The 5,772-nt window shown below is 33.1% G+C and overlaps 1 non-coding gene across 1 annotated transcript; it reads right to left on the bottom strand.

Moving 5' to 3' along the window:
* Positions 1-2,899: 2,899 nt before the first annotated feature.
* Positions 2,900-2,973, bottom strand: TRNAN-GUU. The gene has a single exon. It is a non-coding gene; the product is annotated as a tRNA-Asn (tRNA).
* Positions 2,974-5,772: the final 2,799 nt, after the last annotated feature.

The following is a 5,772-nucleotide window of genomic DNA, read 5'->3' as shown; positions in this document are numbered from 1 at the left end:
CAGATAAATCATTGAACTAATTCATTCTTCTACTTTAATCATCAAATTCTGAAACTTTACAATTAAGTCACTAACCCATAGTTTGGGATGTTACAATTCTCTTCTTGAGGTCATGTGATATGTTGCTCCCGAATCAATGAGCCATATATCTGCAAATCTTTTTCTACCTTCCACGGTGGTTGACGCTTCACAACATAGAGCATCTCCATCATCTGAAGTGTTTGCGGTATTGCCTTGTGGCTTAGAGTTTTTATTCAGACTCCAAAAATCCTTCTTCAAGTGACCCTTCTTTTCATAGTTGTAGCACTTTAAATTCTTCTTGTTTCTCAACTTTGATCTACCATGTTTATGACTGCCGCTTTGGCCACGTTCTGTTGATCTCTCTCTCATCGTTGTCAATGCTTCTGCTTGTTGCAGATTTACTTGTCTATCTTTCTTGTTCTTGCGTCAATTTTCTTCTTGTAGAACATCAGCTGTAACGTCATCAAAAACTAGACTGGTGACATTACTGTTTGTCAAGTTGATGATGAGTTGATCATACGAATCAGATAGACTTTGAAGTAGAAGTTCATCACGTTTTTTTTCTCCTATTGTATATCTTGAGGATGTAAGTTGAGAAAATAAAGTGTTTAGCGTGTTTAAGTGCTCCGTCACTGAAGTAGATTCTGGCATACGGAGAGTGTACAATTTCCTCTTAAGGAAATTTTTATTGTGCAACGATGTGGCCTCGTACAATTTGGTGAGATGATCCCATATCTCCTTAGCTGTCTTCTTCTCCTCGATGCTTGACAATACTTTATCTGCTAATGCTAGATGAAAGTTTGCCATAGCATTCCCGTCCATTTCGATCCATTTGTTGTCATCTGTGAAATCTACGGCCTTTCACTGATAGCTGCTAGACAATCGTGTTGAATTATGTTTCGATATAACAAATTTAAAGGCAAAATGTTTTTGGAATTGAATTGAATTTATTCAAAATTTTAAAAAGGTTTCAAAAATAATTCAAAGTCCATTAAATTCGGATTTGAGCAAAAATGCTAAAGGGTGTCAAAGTGCATCCATGCACCCCTGCAATACATCCATAAACCCCTGTAGTGCATCTATGCACCTGCCACTAGTGCATCGATGCACCATGTAGTGCATTCATGCACTACATTTCGAATGCAATTAGTGCATCGATGCACCCTGCTGTGCATCCATGCACCCTGTTGTGCATCCATGCACCAAGGCTGCAACGGCTAGTAACGACTAGTTTATTTGAATTTAATGAACGGGTATCGAAGTACCTTGATAGTGCACCGATCCACCATGTTATGGGCAGCCTTTTTGAGTAGAAAAATCATCCCCAAACGACTTCAAAACATCCCCAATGGTTATATACGACATCAAAAACATTCCAAGCTATAAATACAAGCTAAGGACACTTGAAGAAGTAAGAGAACAACTATCCAAGCAATCAAACACAAGAGAAGCGTTTTTCATTCTTATTTCATCTTTCTCTTATAAATATTTTGTTATTGTGAGCTTAATTCTTGTAAACACCTACCTTAGAGAGGTTTTATTGTTTACATTTCTTATCCTTTTGTAAAGGGGAAAGGTTCTAGTTTAGCCCGGAAAAACTAGGGAGTTGTAAAGTTATCTCTTTGTCCTCAAAAGAAAGAACAAATTAGTGAATTGTTTGGAAAATCCTTGGTGAGGAGCTAAGGTAGTGGATGTAGACTTTGGTTGAGAAAGTCGAACCACTATAAATCGTTATGCAATTCTCTATCTTTCAATCTCCTTACTCCTTAAACACAAAACCATTCTGACCCCTCTTTGCAAACCGTTCTGGTTATCGATTCGAGCTTTCGAAAATCCCAACAAACCGTATTTCCTCAGGATGACATTCATCTTCAATTTACAAAATGAGAAATTTCTCCCATTGAATTTTTAAATATCAAATTTCGTTGCCATAGCTTCTATTACAGATAGTTCCCACTATTTCACTATAATGAATAGTTCTCTGGAACCTTCAAAGAATGAGTAATACCTTCTTACTTTCTTATGTTGGAGGATCCACCTTTTGGTGGCAACCACAAAGATAATAAGCAGATATTACACACTAAAATCTGGCTCTGATACTAATTGTTGCGGAAGACAGCTATCAGATAAAGCAAAATCGCAACTGATAATTTGAGAAAATAAAAATGAAGATAAAGAAGACACAAAATTTATATGGAAAACCCCTAAATAATATAAGGCAAAAACTACAGGCAACGGTAGAAGAATTTTACTATGAGAAGATATGAATTACAACTTCACTCGATCTACCAATGAGAAACAATGATAATTCTCTCTTGATAAAAAGGAGAAAACAACTCTCAAGAAACTCTCTAAATTCTCTAGTATTGGGAGAAAGCTAGAATGCTTTGGGATGGTTTTGAAGCTAAATGAGCTAGGGTATTTAGTTGAAGCTTAAGGACTAATTTATAAATACCCTAAATTACAATGACTCAAATTTAGGATTTTATCATTCTTTTCAACAAAATCTGCACCTTTCGGTGCCTTTTTTTTAATTCATTTATTTCTTTTGTTTTCTCATGCACTTTCGGTGCATGTGCCTCAATTTTCAACATTTCATTCATTTTAAAGGGAACTCAAAAACCATTTACATACAGACACACACACAAAAAGAAAAAATCAAAGTAAATCCTGGGTTTGAATCCCACAGCCAAAACAAACATGCAAGAACAAGAGCTAACCAAAAAAGAGGATGGGATTTGAACGAGGAAAATTGAAAGCACAAGAATGGCCCATGCAGGTCTCGAATTTGTGACCTTTTCGTTATTAGCACGACACTCTAACCAGCTGAGCTAAAAGTCCCGTGTTCCCTAAAAGTTTTGTTGATTAAAATTAACAACGCTAGAAGGAGGGCTTGAACCTCCAACCTTGTGGTTAACAGCCACACGCTCTAACCAACTGAGCTATTCCAGCAGCTTGTTTCTTGATATATCTACTAGGTTGAATCGTTTAGTTTAGCAAGGTAGGATAAGGGTTATAGTAAATTATTTCTTTAATAATAATATTTATATTTCTTAAGCTCTAGTAAGTAATAATATTTGGATTATTATAAAAAGAATTGTCCATTTTATATTTTTTAGTTTTTCCGATTAATATGGGTGTTTATCGTTTTTAACGTTACTATTTTTAAATATATGGTTTATCACAATTATAAAAAAATTCTTTAAAAATGAGTCAATCAAGTAATTTTTGATACATGATTTAATATTTTGGTTCTTTTAATTTATTTTTTAAAAATTATAAATTTCCAAAAAAATCTATTTTTTTATTTTTTTTAGAATATACACAAAATTCATAAAACTCTAAAATATCCTTTCAATTCCACCGTTGACCATTATTAACGCCTGTGATCACCAATCGATTGAAATGAATGTGTTTTAGAATTTAAGAATTTATGTATTTGAATTTAGAGATTTTGAGGATTAATCTTATGGATTGCGATCATAGTTTATTGTTTTTAATTAATCAAGTTGATCATAGTTTAATTTTATCAATTGTTTTAGTTATTGGTTCGGTTATGATTAAAAAATTGAGTATTTTAATTTGGAAAAAACCAAATTAAATATACTACTACATTTTAATTATTGTTTGAAGATTAAATATAAAATTAATATACACGAAAAAACTTACCTCAGTGGTTAAAGGAATTGTTATTGTTCCTAGAGGTCACGGGTTTGAGCACCAACGGCATCAGCAGGGTGATTGAACATTTATTGTCAAATGTTTGAGAGTATTTAGAACATATACTACTTTGTAATGATCTGTTAATTAAAAAATATAAAATTAATATATTTATATACGCTTAATTTTGAAAATAGGTATTTAAATTTTATCACAATTTATATTTAAGTACATACAATATTTTTTTGTTAAAATAGATAGTTAAAGTATATAAAATTTTATCATTTAAGATACGAAAGTTAACACATGACATTGACTAAAAAAATATTTGAAGTGCCTAGATGAAAAATATAATATATTTTAGGTACCTATTTTGATTAAAAAATAATTTAAGTATTTAGATAAAAATATAAATATTTTTTTTTTTTTCTTTCACTCTGTTTTCTTTTTCTTGTTTTTGGATTTTTTTTTTATATTTTCTGAATTATTACTTGAATGTAACGTTAATATTGAATCCGCTGTTATATCGGGAAAACTCATCTTCAAGCATTTTTCGTTTTTTTTTTTCTTTTTCAAGTTTACGTTCTCATTGTCAGTTCGCCGCAGATTTAAGTTTCCTTTCTCATTTTAGGACGATGATTTTTCATTTGCATCATTTCATTTCTGAATGCATTCGTGGAAGGTTAGTGATAATAATCTTTTATAATTTTAATTTATCGATGAATTTATTTCTAGTTTAATTCTAATTTCCTTATACGAAGATCTATGATAGGCAGTGAGGATGGCTACATTTCAGTTTTAATTTTCTTTTAGTCATAAGGCTATTGCAAAGAGTGGAACTTAAACCTGGGTGTCTCCTAGGATAAGAGGTCTCCTTAGATAAAAAACCCAACGCCTACCCGAGCTGAAAGAACTACGCCAACGGTACCGATGAATGCTATACGGTCTTTACGTATTTTGCTTGCCGGCGGTTTGTTAAGCGAAGAAGTAAGCTTAGATCCAGCTGCTTCGGAGAAGTCGACCGGTGAAGGTGCTGCAACATAAGAGGGATGCCATTGCCAGCCCGAGCTGAAAGAACTACGCCAACGGTACCTACACATGAGCCTCAAATACGCAGAGGTAGAAGACCAGCGGGAGCAACTCAGAGCTGCCAGCAGTCGAAAACGCTGCTTCTAATGACTCGTACGATAAGTTTGGTCGTGGTCGTGGTCGTGGTCGTGGTCATACGTGTCTTCGACACGTTCGCGCGGATACTATCTTTTTAGAGAAAATTCTTAAGAAACAAAATCTTTTTTTTTAACTATCACAACGAATTCTATCAACGAATTTGGAAAATCGCAACGACAACTGTAGACTATCGCAACGAATTTAGAAAATCGCAACGACAACTGTAGACTATCGCAACGCGAAATGCAACGCGAATTTAAAATTGCATGAAATGAGTCAATGATGTCAATTGTTATTCCAAATATAAAATTGCATAGCATTATGTTGAAAGTCAAACATTTATTCGGTGCATTAATGCACCGAAGGTGCAGTGGTCAAAAGTCTGCAGAAATTGTTGAAATTGTGGCAGCAAATTTTGTTGAGTTTGATAAGGGAAAATTATTAAATTTAGTCCTTGTATTTTAGGTATTTATAAGATTAATCATTAAGTTTCAATTATAAATACCTTAACTCATTTAATTTCAAAATCATCCCAAATTATTCTAGTTTTATCCCAATACTAGAGAATTTATAGAATTTTCTTGAGAGTTGTTTTTTCCATTTTTATCAAGAGAGAATTATTATTGTTTTCTCATTGTTAGATCGAGAGAAGTTGTAATTCCTATTTTCTCATAGTAAATTTCTTCTATCTTTGCCCGTGATTTTTACCCTATATTATTTAGTGTTTGTACGTAATATGTTAATTTTATTTTTTTTCAAATTATCAATTGCGATTTTACTCTATCCGATAGTCGTATTCCGCAACACATTCTGCATATAATGGGGGGAACAGGCAAGATACCTTAATAAGGACTCTCTACAGCTTGGAGCCTTTTTAACTATATACCACTCACTCTATTGAATTCTTATTCTGTTCTTTCCTCT

The sequence above is a fragment of the Hibiscus syriacus genome, unplaced genomic scaffold (genome assembly GCF_006381635.1).
Source record: "Hibiscus syriacus cultivar Baekdansim isolate YM2019G1 unplaced genomic scaffold, ASM638163v2 tig00111881_pilon, whole genome shotgun sequence".
Classification (NCBI taxonomy): domain Eukaryota; kingdom Viridiplantae; phylum Streptophyta; class Magnoliopsida; order Malvales; family Malvaceae; genus Hibiscus; species Hibiscus syriacus.
Note: the sequence above shows the minus strand (reverse complement) of the source record. Positions and strands in the feature narration are given on the sequence as shown.